At 44.2% G+C, this 17,669-nt stretch overlaps 1 protein-coding gene across 5 annotated transcripts in view; it reads left to right on the top strand.

The window, feature by feature from the left end:
- Window positions 1-683: 683 nt before the first annotated feature.
- LOC147736516 (uncharacterized) overlaps window positions 684-17,669 on the top strand; it is a 244,664-nt gene continuing 227,678 nt past the window's right edge. For 4 of the 5 annotated variants that reach the window (XR_015307565.1, XR_015307564.1, XR_015307566.1 and 1 more), the window contains exon 1: window positions 684-937. The gene's annotated coding sequence lies outside the window, so the exon portion shown is untranslated. Of the gene's footprint in view, window positions 938-14,912; window positions 16,645-17,669 lie in introns of those variants that run through there. The other variant, XR_015307563.1, reaches the window with a different exon arrangement.

Here is a 17,669-nt window from a genome sequence, read left to right as displayed (position 1 = left end):
TAGGTTCTAATGTTGTATTTGTCTTTTTCTGCAGTATTTACTGAGATGGAACCCTGAAAAAAGCTTTGCCGAAACGCGCATCGTTTAAATACACCGCAAGTTCTCTCAATTTACACTGTATGGTATCAAGTATAAAACAATAAATCAGATGGGTTCCTGAGACAATCATATGTCCATAATTTGAATTATAATCATTTTGAAATAATACATGCACCTTTCATTTGTCTTGCATATCTATTGATGAAAAGATTTTCTTTGAATGCCTCAGCAATATAGATTTGGAAATTGGGAAGTTTTGATAACTGCACATCGATAGCTGTCATCCCAAATCCATTTTTTGCATATCTTTTTAAAGAAATAATAATAAAAACTGAAAATATATATTTTTATATACAATAAACTATAAAAAAAGTTGAAAATACCTGTGCATGTTTATATACAGAACCTTTGTCACATGTTACCTATTGCCCCTGTTATGAAGGAAATTGAGGCCTTAACATAGTTACTGTCTCAGAAGCACAAATCCTTTGTGTCACAGAGGCAAGCTGGCCCTTTGACCTAGATTAGCCCTCATTTCACAATAACAAGCAACAGAGAGGCTGTCCCCTTATCTGATCACTGTGTGCTCTGTGCACAGAAGACGGTCCATCCTAAATGCGTAATCTCCATGTCCAACAGTGACTAACCTACGTCACAACAAATTCTTGGAAACAGACCAAGAACACATCTTCCTCTGACCAACATTACGTCAATCCAAGACACCTTTCCAGTATAAGTATACCTCCCTTTGCCCAAGCAAACCAGATGAGACAGAGACTTCCAGGCCGACACTCTGCCCGAGGCGCTGCAACCTGCGTCATGCCACAGCTCCAGCTGGCAGAGGTCCATCACCCATCTGTGGGTGTCCAGCTCAAGATCAGGATAAAGTCCCACTAAGGTAATGGGGTTAGACTAACTCCTAGGGGGATTCGTGGCTCTCTAAAGACCTACACACATGCTAGGTACACTTAGGTACATCTAGTTAGGCAACATAGGAGTATAGGCTTTATCTTAATGCATTTTGTATTTCATGTATTTATTCATTACTATTGCAAAATGGTATACTATACAAAGCCTTTTTATTTAACTGCACTGCTGGCCATAATTCTCTGCTACTGTCCAACAGTTGTTGCAGCACATATAACCAGTACTAGAAGAACAACTGTGCAATACATTTTATTGTAAACACACCCGACTGTTTCTTCTATGTTCTTCTCTGAGAAAAAGTTCCAGAACAACGGTGCCTTTTTAAAACCTTATCTGAAAACCCTTTTTTAGGACATTTTGTTTTCACAACACAATGTCTGCGAGGCAGCTGCTTCTGTCACTGGGACACAGGTCTCAAACGACAAAGAGGAAGCAAATGCAAAACATTTTGCACCCAAAGATAGGCATACACTCACACAAAAACACCTCAGACATGGTTTAACAGACCGAGGAGGTACAGTGATTATTATAGAGGCACACGAAGATTATCAAACAGATGTGTTCTATTCTTGGGTTACATCCCCAGCAGCAAATGCAACAACTCAGACTTTTTATTCTTACATACATAAAAAAGTCCCAGCGGTCTACACTCCTTTTGAGGAGATTAAGATTCCGCTCACTAACCAGAATCACAATTTCTGGTTTAATGGCGCCCTACAAACAAATAAATAAAACAAGGCTCGGTCCACTAGGTAGACCAGGAGCTACATGGCCGGCATTAACCGGCTACACACCACATCCTGACATTGAAATAATGCCACAAGATACACTGCTCTTACAACACAAAGAGTTGGTAACTCGTCATGAGGACACTTGGTGTCCTGCCCACTGTACATACAAATAATACAGCTCCTACACAGAGCACCGCTACTAAAATCACTCCACAAAACAGACACACAGTAATGGGTAAACTGTCCATGAAACTTGAACAGATTCCTTTCTGGGTAGCTCAGAAAATTAGAAGTAGTTAGAAGAAGTATTTCTAAATAACACACCATTTGAAAGCATATAATGCTAACACTCTGCTTGCCCATAGGGATAACACCACAGTTAGAGGACTGCACCAATTGGGGTACAGTCTTTGCTGCCATATATACCAGAAATCATGGTATTCCTTCCTTAGCAGTAATTCCAGATGCCTTACGACAGATACAGAACAAGTATGGAGCTGAACCAGCTCTGAGCGTAGGTATGAAATTACTAGGTAATTATGACCAGCTATCAACAATAATACTAGCTAACATTAAAGGGGAAGCAGCTTCAGTGGCGATCCGCAAACACCTAAGAGAGGTCAGTCTTATAGACCAACCACAAGAACTTCCCAAAATAATTAAAACTGCATATGCAGAACTGTAAAGGGACAGTTTGTGTGGAAAAGCTTTTAAAAACCACAGCTAATGGGGAGTCCCGCGAAGGACACTTCTAAGCAGACACCTACTTCTTCTAAAAAAGAAGTGGGAAAAGAATTAAAAAAAAAAAAAAATTCAGAAAAGATTCTCAGTCCCAAGGTAGGTCTCCTCAACAGGAGCCCTCTGCAAAGAGGTATAATCTTTGGAATAAGGAGAATATTATAAAAACTACAGTGCGTAATTTGTAAAAAAAAAAAAATGTGTACCGGGGCTCTTGACAGGAGGACACTAGAGCTTGCCCCTGGCAGCACTGCCAATGACAGCACAAACACACTACTAATCATCACACTCTTAAAAGTGTTACAATTCATACTATTACAGGCCCCCAAAGCCATAAGAATGGCTTTGGAGGCAAATACTACTAATTTAAATTTAAATAATGAACAGAAGTTATTGTGCTTGTACCTAAATTGGCAGACAGTCATAAGCCCCGGCACAAATTAAGCACTGGAAACCTGACAGGTATCAGGATACTGATGCACATTCCTCCCGATACACAACACAGGGAGAGAAGGAAAGTCAGCACACAATAAAGAGCGCAAGCAGTCCAGGGACAAGCACGCTCAGGGGCTCATTGAGCCACACCTCAATTTAAATTGTTTTAAAAGTCTCAAAATTAGACTTGCACAGAATCCTAAGGACTCAACTTCTGAACGGGGATTGGGCTCAGACAATGCTAAGGCAGAGCGGCAGAAGTAACAATAGCTCACCAGAACCTGAAGGAATTTCTGGACAGCAAAATTGAATGATTACATCACCATAGAAACACCAGACAAAAGGGTGAGAGTCCCACACAAGTTATATAAAATAACACTCCGCATGTAGGAGGACGAACACAGAAAAGTAAAAGGTCTCTTTGCGAAGACCCTATAGTCTGGTTTTGACATACTGTTAGCAGAATAGGATTAGCCGCCAGCATTCGTCAGGGAGCGCCCAAAGGGAGAAAGTATATTTTTCCTGAATTTTTTCAACCATGTTCCCTGTTCACCTTAGACATAAATATGCACAGGAGTGGGCAGTAGCCCAGGATCCAGCACTGTATATAAATCACACTGGATGGGATGAGGACTCAACCCCCCATGTGATCCCGTTAATAGTTTCACTGCATGCTCAAAGACAATATCGTATTAAGCAAGAAGCTAAAACAGAGGTCACTAAGATCTTAGATCAACTTGAATCCAAGGGGATCATTTAAAAATGCACTTCACAAATGAACAAACCCTTGCATCACTTATCAAAACCTGATAATAAATGTAGTCTAGTTTTCATTTACAGACACTTGAACACTTGCACAAAGACACATGCTGTCCAACATGCAGATAGTGCCGCATTAATGAATAACATTATGCGAGAGAAAATACAAATCAACACTTGTTGTCTCAAATGGATGTTTCTGTCAAACTATAGCACCTGAAAACAGGTACCTAACAGCATTTAGTATATTAGAATCCCAGCAACAATTTTTTGTCATCTCCCCCGTGGGTATAAGAACAGCTCAGGGGTGGGGGGCGTGGCCAGCAACATGGGGGAGTAGGACGTGCCTCTGATCGGCTCCCGGCTTACTGCACGAATCCGTCATTAAACCTATCTCCAAAACTTCCAGAATCTCGCGTAACCGAAACCGGAGAGACTATACCGACCCAGACGCCCGATTTGACAAATTTGGATGCCAGAGAGACTGCATTTGAAGCTGAGCGGGGAACGCGAGAGGCCGAGGCGAACCCGCGACAAGATGGCGGCCGGACCCGCTCCGAAGCACTCAGAGGAGCTCTGCCCGGCTCTGAGGTCGCGCGGCCGGCGGACCCCCCCTTATAGACGGGGTCGGGAGTAGCGGACTGACCGGTGGTGAGGCGGGCGACTCTATCCGCCGGTGCCCGGTGGTGGCGGAGTGGGGGTCCGGAGCGGAGGGTCCCTGTCGGGCCGAATAGAGACCTGGACGAGAAAGTCGCTGCAAGCCCCGACCCGGAGGCTGCGGCGGTCGGCTGCGGAACAGAGCGCCGAGACGGTGAGGCCGTCTGCTGACGGAGATCCGGGTAAGGACCGGGGGTGGCCCGCTCAAGAGGCCGCGGGCCCTGGGACTCCCCCCCCCCACCATCCCATCCTGTGACTGAGACCCGTGCTGTTGGGGGTGCGGCGGACGGGCCTGTTGTCCTGGGGGTGTATGGCTGGTCGGACCGGAGAATTCTTCCCGCCGTCTTGATTGACCTACCGAGGCCGCCGGGAGCCCTCAACCAGTGTGGACGTCAGGGGGGGAGAGCCGGGGACACGCTGAGGAGCACCGCGAGCGGGCCCCGCTTGGGCCGGCGCTGTACCAGACGGGTGAACCCTCCTTCCCCCCCTAATCCTGGTGAGACAGAGGAGGTAAACGTGGGCGGCCATTGCAGTTGTGCCTCGAGGAGACCCGACAAGGGAATGGCCAATCTCTGATGCACTCCGAAGGGAGGGCCCGGTACAACCGGTGGCTCTGTTAGGAGGAAGAAAGCGGCACCCACCTCGATAGGCGGACGTGTGGGAGGTCCTAGGAGGCCCCGACCACTACCACCGGACTATCAGCTGTCGGCGAACCCGGCTGAAATTGGGAAACACACACTTGGACACTCTTTCCCCCATCCTCCCCTCACTGCCTATACAGACGTTTTGCACACACGGAGAGGCTACTGCTCGAGATCGACATGGGGAAAAGGGACCCGGCCCAAAGGACAGCCAGACAGGAAACCATAGAAAGCTACGCGAATGCGCGATCCCGGAGGGAGATGACCCCGGCGCCGTCTGGCACCAACACAGACACGAATATCATCATGGAGGCAATACAGGCCTCAAGGGCGGATATACAGAACTCTAGAAAGGCTCTGGAGACGAAAATAGGCGAGGTGGGTGCTGAAGTCCTACTACTGCGCCAGGATTTCAGGAATCTTACGGAGAGAGTGACCATTACTGAGTCCAGAATCAGCGAGACGGAGGACTCCCTCACTGCACTGAAGAAAGATATGGCGGAGCTGCAGGCATCCCACAGACAGCTGCTGTGGAGAATGGATGATGCAGAAAACCGGGCACGACGCAACAACCTCTGCTTCGTGGGCTTTAGGGAAGGTATTGAGAAGACCGACGTAGCGGCGTTCATCTGAGACTGGTTGACAACGACGTTCCCACAGGCCACATTCTCGAACTGCTTCATCATAGAACGGGCACACAGGGCGCTGCTTATGAAACCCCCGGAAGGAGCGAGGCCACGACCGATCATTGCCCGTTTCCTCAACTTTGCAGATAGAGACCTCATCCTGAGGGAGGCAAGAAAAAAAGGGGAACTTAGACTGGAAAATGCTAACATCATGATTTTCCCAGACTATAGCCAGGAGGTGCAGAAACAGAGACGTTCATACGACTCAGTTAAGGCAAAACTGAGCGACATGCAAATATCCTACATGCTACTCTTCCCGGCTAAGCTGAAGGTACTATATAAGGGCAGATCACATTTCTTCAGCCGCCCGGAGGAGGCCTGGCAGAGGTTAGAGGAGCGGCCCCTGCTCCGGGAGGCGAAGGAGGAAGGCCGTCGGATTCGCTCCGAAATGGCGGCGGCCAACTTCCGGAGAAGCCCGCCCAAGTCACAGCGATCTCACATCCCGAGGATGCAACGCCATACACCCTCCCCACTGATTTCAAAACACCCCACATCGGTCGGAGAAGACCGAGCTCGAAATGCCACCACGGAGGGGGATCCGGTGCCGGGTAACAGATCTAGCAGCAGGGGACACAGCACCGTCGAGGAGATGGAAGAAGTGGCTAGTGCACACTCATCAGAGTCCGAGGAAACAAATGATAACTCTACATCCCCTGGTCGCGGCGATCCGAGAGATGGAACAGGGGGCCACTGGAGGCGCAGAGGATGGCGGCCCAGACTCTCAAGATTCCCAATCGTAAGGAAGTATGGAACTGGTATCCGGAACTGCAGAGAGCCACTGCCGGAGACACGCAAGTTACAAACACCACTTTTTGAACTCTATTTGTGACACTGGTGCTCTTTGATTGACTAGGTACCTCCATTAAGGGCCCGCGGGACGGCGGGGCAAGCCCGGTCCTTGGTTTGACAATCACTCTGGTAGAGGCCTAGACTGGAGCCCTAGCGTTCTATTAGTTGGGGTGGTTTGTGGGAGGGCGATAGACCTTTACCGCCCGAGAGTCTCGTGCTTCTGGTTGCAAGTATGGGACCGGTGGGGGAAAAAGGTGGGGGGGGGTAGGGGGGACTGGGGAAGTTCGGACAGTTTGTTGGGGGGACAATGGGGAGGGGTGGGTGGACTACAGTTGATAGTTCACAGTCATGTTAACTGCTGCAATATTTTCTGCTCCTGCACTAGGAAACACTCACGCTGTCACTCTACAACATCAGAATGGCAAGTACATTAGACACACAACTGACTGACCCTTCCAAACTCAGTGCCCTGACCTGGAATGTGAATGGTCTCCGTAACAAGATCAAAAGAGGGCTAGTAAACGCATACATTAAAAGGTTAGGACCTGATATCATATTCCTGCAGGAGACACCTCAAGGGGTCCCATTGCTCCTTCATTGCCAGGGGGAGATACAAAGTGTTGGCCCACGCGGGATACACTTCAGACTCCAGGGGAGTGGCCATTATCCTTAAGACAACCTTTCCATTCAGCATCACACGCACATGGGTAGACCCACAGGGAACCTGTGTGGGAGCACCGGGGAGATGGCGTAGGCGCACGTACACACTAGTATCAGTATATGCCCCCCCCAAACTACAGGCCAATGCACTCAAGACGTTGGCAAACATACTTCTATAATCGGCCGACACCATTCAATTGGTGGGCGGGGACTTCAACGATGTCATGGATAGGAAACTGGATCGCACAGGGTCGGCGCATGCTAAGATCACCCAGACACCACTGGCTCAGATGATTTCTACAATTGGTCTCACTGACGTTTGGAGGTGGCTACACCCGGGGCAACTTACATACTCCTTTTATTCGGCCCCCCATAAGGTGTTCTCAAGGCTAGACTATATATTTATGTCCAGACAAGACTTAACTACGGACTCTACCGCAGAATACAGGGCGAGGGGAATCTCGGACCTCTCACCTTTAATGATCAAAATAGGTCACAGACGCTACACACCGGGGACCACCTGGCGTCTGGACGCCTGGGAACTCAAAAACCCAGCAATCCTGAAGGGGGTGCGGACCGATGTGCGGGTCTATCTAGCTGACAACGAGGGAACGGTGGACTCAGGAGTAACCCTCTGGGAAGCCCTGAAACCGGTTATGAGAGATAGGCTAATGTGTAGAACTAGAGAAGAGAGGAAAAAACTTCAGGGAATAGTGGCGGAGGCTGAACAGGCTATCGTGGACCTGGAAAGAGTACTCCTGTGCACCAAATCCCCTATTGCTTTGAGAAAACTGGTAGATGCACAATGACTATACAGGGACCTAGTGGCGGATGAGGCTAAGACACAAAACCTGGCAACCCTTCACCGCCTGTATGACGTTGGGGACAAATCAGGCAGATTCCTAGCATGGCTTAGTAGGAAGGAACGGGCGGCGCGGTGGGTAGAACAGGTTAGGGATATAGTCGGGGGCCTTACATCGCAGAGGCCTTCGCTGTTCACTACGAAAGTTTCTATACAGCAAGGGACTTTGGTTCGAGCGATGATGCTCTCCGATACATGAGCCAGATTGAAGTCCCATCCCTAGATCCGGAATCAGCTAAGGCCCTGGACGCTGACATTACGACAGACGAGGTTTCTTTAGCAATAGGCAAACTGAGGCCTGGAAAGGCCCCGGGTCCCAATGGATTCCCGGCAGAATTTTTCAAGTGTAGGACGGACATCCTTGCTCCGCACTTGAGAAACCTCTTCTTAGGTTCCTACCGGGACGAGAGGCTCCCTGCTGACCTCTCTGCGGCAATAATCGTCCCAATCTATAAAGAGGGTAAACCGAGAGAGGAATGCTCATCCTACAGACCTATATCCCTCCTGAACACCAAGGTGAAGCTCCTCGCGACTATCCTGGCGCTCCGGTTACGGACGGTGATACCGGATCTGATTCACCTTGACCAAACCGGCTTCCTCCCTGACAGAGCCACAAAATTCAATCTCAGACGAACAAACAACTGGCTTCAAGAGGTAAGCGACAGAGAGGCACCGCACTGGTTCCTCTCCCTTGATGCGTAAAAGGCCTTTGATGCGGTTCACTGGCCGTTTCTGATAGGGGTATTAGAAAAATTTGGCTTCGGCCCCAAATTCCGAGCCTGGGTTTGTCTCCTCTACACTGCTACGCGAGCCAGGGTAAGAGTGAACGGGAGCATATCCCGAGAATTCCAGATCCAGAGAGGGACTCGCCAGAGGTGCCCTCTATCGCCCCTTCTCTTCACACTCACCATTGAAATCCTGGCGGCCAGGGTCTGACAGAACGCGGCAATCAGCGGTTTCAGACTAACGAACGCGGATACGGGCCAGGAAAAGTTGTCCCTCTATGCGGACGATGTCCTCCTATACATCACTGACCCGGAGACGACCATCCCGGAGCTATTCCGGGAGTTATAAAATTATGGTGCCCGGTCTGGTTATAAAATTAACTGGCATAAATTGATCTTATATGACCCAGGGGGAGGAGGTCGCTGGACGACACTGCCCCAACAATTAATAACTACTACGGAGGGCTTCCAATACCTAGGGATTTTCATTACCCTTGATAAGACACTCTCACTTCAGAGAAATATAGATAGGGTCTCACAGAACTCGACTGCAGACATGGAAAGATGGCGACGCCTGCCACTCACACTCTTAGGACGAGCAGCCCTATATAAAATGATTATTCTTCCCAAATACTTGTACGCCCTACAAAATGAATATTATTCCCTCCCGGACACATTGTTCCACAGACTACACTCGGATCTCCGGGCATTTCTATGGCTAGGAAAGCAACCTAGGATAGCGCTGACCACGCTTCAGAGGCACCAATGTAGTGGCGGTATCTCACTCCCGAATCTGGAAGCCTATTATTGGACGGAACACACGACCCTGATTAATGAATGGTTCCATTTACCGGTAGACCATCCCACCTATGCCCTAGAACGACACACACTATCCACACACAACCTGTTGCACTACTTGTACGGAGGGTCGGCACAGCATAAACTACTCCCAGCTACCTGTACGACATTACAAGCTTGGAATAAAGCAATGAAACGCACGGGTTGGGACAGGACCCCCTACTCGTCAGACACCTCTCTGGCACTGTACGTGGCTGCGTGAGATACACAAATTAAAAGGCTTCAAACGATGGGATGACATTGGTATCTCCACCATCGGGGATGTTATAGCCAGGGGAGAACTGAAGTCCTTCCAGGAAATGAGAGCTGATTATGGCCTGCAAAGCTCGCAGTTGTTTAAGTACACCCAGTTCAGACACGCATGGAAAGCGCAACAGATACAACTGTTAGAGTTGCCAGAGTACGCTCCGCTGGAGGGGCGGCTCCTGCAGGAGAGGATTCAGGAGAAAGCAGTCTCACTTACGTACAAAACACTAACCAACAAAATGCTGGGAGACCTGGCAAAGCTTAGAGATACCTGGGAGAGTGAAGTAGGAACACTGGAAGATTTAGACTGGGAGTTAGTACTGATGCACCCCTGTGAGGTAGCGATAAAATCAAGGCTGCGCCTCATTCAGTATAATATACTGCATAGGACGTACTACGATAGGGTACGATTGCATAAAATGGGGAAGATAGAGAACGACAGATATCTCAGATGTCAAGGGGATGGGGGAGGCTTTTATCATACACTATGGGACTGCACAGTGATCCAAATATACTGGTCCCGTGTCTTCTCAGAACTGCAGGATGTCCTGGGAGTTCCGGTGCCACAGGAGCCAAAGCTGGCTCTATTAGGAATGTCCAATGATGTGGATTTACCACGCCCACTTATAATTTTTCTGGTCCTAGCACTGGTGGTTGCCAAAAGGGACATTGCGAAACAGTGGGGGTATCCTACTCCTCCTGACCTGGAGGAATGGAGGCAAGGACTAGACCTCCACATGGCGGCTGAGAGGGTGACTTACAAATCCAGAGGGTGCCCTAGGAAGTTCCACAGAATCTAGACTAAGTGGAGACAATATCATGGACTGGATGGGGGATTGGGGAATGATTGAGCTTACCGGGGTGTTCTTAGTTCATATAAGGGAGGGCGGCTGGGGATGGAGGGGGGAATGGGAAATTGGAATCTTGATGCATAGTCATTTTCTACAATTATACAATGTACCGCATGTTCACAGTGTGTTTTTCTGGGGGGGACGGACTGGAATTAGAGGGAAAGGCGCCGATGCATACGTGACTATAGTGCTCAGTTATATACAAAAAGCTAATAAAAATGTTTCCGGAAACAAGTTGGGGTGTGCATGGAGGGGGGGGGGGGAGGGGGGAGAAAAATAGAAAAGCAGATGCAAGGACTTCCTACTGAAAAGTGACATTCGTTTTCTTCTAAAATGCATATAGCGCTTTTATGGACAATGTTGCCCGTCCTTCGAGATGCGGGCTTGAAAGCTATGTAATGTTTTATTTAAACGACTTATGCCTGGTTTAACTCGAAGCAGGAATGTGGATAAGTATGATTATGCACTGTATGTATCTGCAATAAAAAATAAGTTTAAAAAAAAAAAACAGCTCAGGGGTATTTTCTGAAAGAATTACTGAATTGATAAAACACTTTGATGAAGAAGTGTTGTCCTATATTCTGTGATATTTATCTAAACGTCCAACCTTTTGGGGAAACACTTGACCAGGGTGAGCATCATTAGTTATGGATTGCCCTCTGGGGGCTAATCATTTGATTTTGAGAAAATCAGAAATTACCCACCTCAGTATTCTATTTTTGGGGGTGCACAGACAAAATATCGACTCCAAAATATCGAATGGACAAAATATTGAGTTAAAAATATCGACAATAATAAAATATCGATAACAAAAATATCGTTGGTCAAAATATCGATTAAAATAATGATAAAAAAATATCGAGTACAAAAATATCGACAAAATATATATAAATAGTCAAAGTAAAAAATTTCGATAATATGTAGAAAAAAGGTTAAAAAAAAATGTTTTTATTAATAGTAATATAAATTGTAGTTAATGTTTAGGAGCGGGATGTTGGGTTAATAGGGGATAAGGGTGGGGAGTAATTTAATAATAATTAATTAATTAATATATGTCTGTAAATTTTTTAATTAATAATTAATTGGTAATTAATTAATATTAATTAGTTAATTAATTAATATAATTTTGTACATATTTTTAATTCGTAATTAATTGGTAATTAAATAATATTATATAGTTAATTACATTAATTAGAGTAATTTATTTATATATATAATGTTTAGTTATTGTTAAATAATTAATTGGGAAAAAATAATATTAATTATTAAATTAAATTAATTACAACTAATGTGCTAATATATTTACTTTATTGTTATTGTTAATTAATAATTAATTGGTATTTAAATAATATTAATTAATTTTGGGTAAAGGAGTATTTTTAGGGTTCAGGGTCAGTTTTCAGTTTTTGGGTAAAGGGGTATTTTTAGGGTTCAGGGTCAGTTTTCAGTTTTTGGGTAAAGGGGTATTTTTAGGGTTCAGGGTCAGTTTTCAGTTTTTGGGTAAAGGGGTATTTTTAGGGTTCAGGGTCAGTTTTCAGTTTTTGGGTAAAGGGGTATTTTTAAGGTTCAGGGTCAGTTTTCAGTTTTTGGGTAAAGGGGTATTTTTAGGGTTCAGGGTCAGTTTTCAGTTTTTGGGTAAAGGGGTATTTTTAGGGTTCAGGGTCAGTTTTGGGTTTTTGGGTAAAGGGGTATTTTTAGGGTTCAGGGTCAGTTTTGGGTTTTTGTGTAAAGGGGTATTTTTAGGGTTCAGGGTCAGTTTTCCCTACTGTTGCACCCACTGGAGTAGGAATAGTAATTTTAACCCCTACGCTATCCAACGCTTTCCCTACGCTTGCACTCTTTGGAGTGGGAATAGTATTTTTTACACTTCTGGTATCGTACGGTAATATAATAGTATCTTATTTAATTATAGTATGTTACTATATATATATGTTTTAACAGATAAGATTGTAAAAAATTATTTTTATTATTTTCATTTATTATTTAATTATTATAAGTTAATGTAAGTATTTTAAGTATATTTTAGTAATTACATTTTAATATTAATTTAATTTAACACTGTTTTTAATAAAGTCGATATTTTTTACAACTATATTATTGTAAACGATATTTTGTACTCGATATTTTTGTACTTACCTGTTTGTAGATACAAACTCGATATTTTGACTGTCGATATTTTGTCCACGATATTTTTGCAAGTCGATATTTTGTCCCTCGATATTATTTCAGTGATCCATTTTTGGGATATGAGCTTTCAAAGAGAAGGCAAAAGCCTGGCAGCTAACTTTTTAGAAAAATATGCGCTGCTCCAGCCTCCAAATACATTAAACAACTTCCAATCAGTACTGGGATTCCTAGATTTTGGCAGAACATACATTTTTGATTTCACAGAGAAAGTAAAACCTTTCTACATCATTTTTCAAACATGACTTTTCAGTCAAACACTGGACATAAGAACACACCAATATTCTTTGTTCACACCAGGAAGATATTATTGCTTCCAAATACATACACAGACGTGTAAACTAGCACCACTTGGTACTCAGTATCATTTTGGGTCAATTTGGGTACATTTATTTTAACTTTTAATAAAGGTGAAATTGTACCATTCACATACGATTCTCATCTGTACACAAACACTGAAATTAGTTTTAATTTAACAGAAAAATAAATAAATTCTGACAACCATTCAGGCTGTAGCAAACGAAAGAGCACTGGCTAAGGGGAAGAGGCATGATTGTTCTCACCCCAGTACTTGGGCTAGCATTCCTAATGCCAAAGCCTTACATCCAGAATGGATACAAAGAGCTATCTCTTTTGCTGCATCAGACTTTGAATGCAGACTTGATTCAAGTTCAAAAACACAGGCATTCCTGCAAAATGAAAATGAACACCATCTACCAAATGAAATCTTGCCTCTAGATCAGTATGAATTTTAAAAATCTACACTGATGGGTCTGCCCCACCAGCCGCTTTTGTTAAAGATCAGATGCTGGCTGGCAAGTTCCGTCCTCATTGCACCAAAAAGCTACCTCTAGGTAATAGCACGGCTTGGTTGGCAGCTTTAAAAGCCCTGATACTTGCACTTGTAGACACGGATCGAGAATTCCCAACACTCATTGTGTTTGATTCCTTTTACTGTGTGCAATGATATAATAAAATTTTACACCATTGGGAACAAAATGGGTTTGAAGATGAAACAAGGTGGCATAATTAAAGTACAAAAATTATGGGAACAGGTAGTGGAGTTGAGAAACGACCTACCAAAAACTCACGTGATTAACACACTGAGTCATCAACGATATGGCGTGCACGTTGAAGGGAATTTATTGGCTGTTGAAGCCACATGGGGGGGCTGTTCACACAGCTTCCATAGCTGCGCACACTCGTCCAACAACGAGAATAGACAGTTAGAATATGGTGGCTGTAATTGCTTCACGCAAAAGCAGCAAAGCAGTGCCTAAAATTTCCACTCAAATACTCCTACAAGTTAGATGCAAACAACATTCCATATGCTCAGATTCCTGGAGTGGGGGATAGAGTATTTTCAAAATATGGATAGTAGGCAGGAATTAATCATTTAAAGCACACAAGGGCTTGGGCTCCGCGCATTCAGGGGTAATAGCTACTATTTCTTCATTGCAACAGTGCTATTGGTGGCCTGGGATCAGAAGACAGACTATTGGCTTTGTCTTGAACTGCAACATCAGTAAACAAATGCCAGGCTACACCATCACAAGACCCACGCAGGTCCCATTGCTAGACAGCCTCAGACTGTCCACTTGATCGTGTCGTGTAAAGGACCACTGCGGCCCCTCACATTTTGAGGTGGCTTAAAAATATATGTTAGTGGCAGTGGGTCCTTGCTCAAGTTTCCTATAAGTATGGCCTCAATACTTGGCTGACGCTCAAAACTGTTATAGAAAGATTGGCGAGTCCATAACAGGAGATACGGAATCAACGTTACACTCTGACTGTGGCCCCACACTTGGCTCTCCAGCCTACTGAGAGGCCATGGAAGGGATGGACGTAGTATTGCGGTACTCCTCTCCAACGCCATCCTGAGGGAATTAAGGTAGAGGAGAGGAAGGACTGGGGCATAGAGCAATCCTTAACAGCTAGGGTATTAGGCGGGGTTATTAGTGAGGTCAAGCACTTATATGGATTCAGGGGGAAATACACACTCAGCCAAGAAGCTCTCTAGGAGGTGTCACCTCATTTACAAATATGGGAACCTGATCATACATGTGAAGGCACAGTGGCGGATGAAAACCATTCTGTATCTATGATCGTTTGGCTGTTTTACAGGAACTAAAGGAAACAAAGAAACAAACAAAGATTATGTCAAAGTGAAACAGGCCGCCACTGGGAAGTCGAGGTAATCACAGCAAGTTCTGTCTGAATCCAAAAGTAATGGATCTGGGCAGAGAGAGAAAAAGATCGCGGACACAAAGGAATTTGGGCCCTCATACAGAAATACATGTGCCACAGAACTGAACTTTTGCCGCATCCTGCCGTGATAAAAACACCAGATTAATTTCAAATGAAAGAATCAACCAAAACCTATGTGGCCAATACTGAGCAGTAGGCCTCGTGAATTCCACAAACGTAGACGTCCCTCTCACTACTATTCCAGAAATTCAAACTGAAAGGCTCATCAGGTTTGAGCAATCAAATCCATGGAGTGGGGGACTATGCAATAATGCAATGGAACCAGTTCTCCCTGAACCAACCTTTCATATTAAAAATAAAAAAAAATCAAGACTACACTCAAGTTGCAATATGGCCAAAAACAAATGTGTACACCAACGTTTTTTCAACATAAGCGTCTATTAATAAAAGCTTCAACATGTTTCAACAAAAACATCAAATAATAAATGCTTCAACGTTTTTCAACAAAAACATCAAATAATAAATGTTTCAATGTTTTTCAACAACAACATCAAATAATAAAAGCTTCAAAGTTTTCAACAAAAGCATCAAATAATAAAAGCTTCAACGTTTTACAACAAAACATCAAATAATAACTTCAACATCTGAACGTTTTTTCAGCAAAGACATCAACTTTTAACTTCAACATTTCAAGGTTTTCAACAAAAACTGCAGAAATAACTTCAACTAAATACGATGCAATTTCAACAATTGAACTTACAGCTACTGGCTATTTAATTAACTGTGATACGTTTTCCATGGCTCCACGTGAACAGGAAGCGACAGCCAGCTCAAAAACAAACAACAAACATACAAGTACGAACTTTTGAACCTTTTCCTTTCCAAAAGATATAGACCTGGCTTCACCATGAGTAGAACTATGTGGTATTTCTGGGTTCATCTTTTTCTGTTCTGGCTTTGCTTAGAGCTAGCTTTTAGTATGACTCTTAGTGGACACTTTCTACAACACAGGATCAACATAAAACTGAAGCCACGTCCATTTTCAATTCAAATTCAAAAGAGACTTATAAATGTATTCGACCTGAACAAGCCTTTATATTCTAAATGACGTACTTAATCATCCAGTTTTTAATTCTGATTAATGTATTTTTAACTTTAATTCATTTTCATTTCTTTTTATCATGCATTCAGTGATGTAATTACCTTCAGTACATTTTCTGAAAATTGGGTTACTGATACAGTGTATAATATGCTGTCTGTTTTAGGAATAATTGCTACATTTTCAGAACATGAAATGTTAGAGATTTATTCATATTGCAACGCTTTATACCTGTTACCTTCATTAAGGTTATCAACTCCTACAGAATTGAAATGCATCTAGAAATGTGGTTGTTTAAACACCAGGATGAATGTTGCCAAACACCACCATACATACATCAGCAGAGGCAACATCAGATGCTATTTACAACACAACAGGACAGACCTAGTTAGGAAAATATGGGTGGTTTGGCCTTTTGACACAAATACCTGTCACAGAAATGATTCCTGAACGTCACCAAGGGACTCAGTATACATAGGCTAGACCTACGTTATGTACAGATAACATCCAGAGGTAGTGAAATCCTACAGTGTAGGGAAGCTGTGCCTTTTTAAAAAAAAAGAAAAAAAAAGGCCCCAACACTGACAGTAGTAAAAACGAAAGTTTCCTTTGTAAAATACAATGCTTAAGGCAATTTGTATTTATTTATTTATTTATTTTTTAAACTTATAAGGCGCAAACAGCTACCCAAAAAGGGTTTCCCGGCGCCTAGAACACAGCACAGAAGATGGAATGGGTTCACTGAGGTCGTTCAAGATTATTGATCGAACAGCCAGGTTTTTATTTCTTTTGTGAACCTGGAATAACTCCCCTCCTTGCGTATATGGGGCGGAAGTGCATTCAAAATGGATGGACCCTGGTGGGCAAAAGATCTCCCTCCCATCCTGGAAAGCTTGAATCTAGGCACACAGAAGTTTGCTGCATATTGTGACCATAGATTTCTTTTGGGAATGTAGGGATGAACTAATGCCTGAAGGTATTTAGGTGCGGTGCCTGCTTTAATCTTGAACATATAGTTCAGAGTCTTGAATCTGATGCAGTTTTCCACCCTAAGCCAGTGTAGTTCACGCAAGTAGGGGGACACACAGGTGGTTTTTGGTATGTTACATAGAAGTCGGGCAGCTGAGTTTTTTACAAGCTGTAACCTCTTTATAACTGCTTTGTTTGCACCTAAGTACAGGATGTTCCCGTAGTCAAGCCGAGATGTAACAAGGGCATTGACTACTGTTTTCTGAGTGGAGATGGGCAGCATCCATAGGATCTTTCTGAGCCACTTCAGGATGGTGAAACAAAGGCCTACCACCTTGCTGACCTGTTGTTTCATGTACAGAGAGCCGTCCAAAATTACCCCCAAATTCCTTGCATGAGTGACTGGTGTTGGGAGATTTCCCATCTGGGAAGGCCAGTGTGAGGCGTTCCAGAGATCTCGCTGCTTACCCAGAAGGAGAATCTCCGTCTTGTCTCCATTTAATTTTAACTGGTTGGTAGTCATCCAGCTGAAGATGTTCAGGAGACCTTGTTTAAGGAGGGACGGAGATAGTGTACGAGATTCTGACAGCGAGAAGATAATCTGT

Source organism: Lissotriton vulgaris, chromosome 1_2 (assembly GCF_964263255.1).
Source record: "Lissotriton vulgaris chromosome 1_2, aLisVul1.2, whole genome shotgun sequence".
Lineage (NCBI taxonomy): Eukaryota > Metazoa > Chordata > Amphibia > Caudata > Salamandridae > Lissotriton > Lissotriton vulgaris.
The sequence above is the reverse complement of the archived record's forward strand: the minus strand, read 5'-3'. Positions and strand labels throughout refer to the sequence as shown.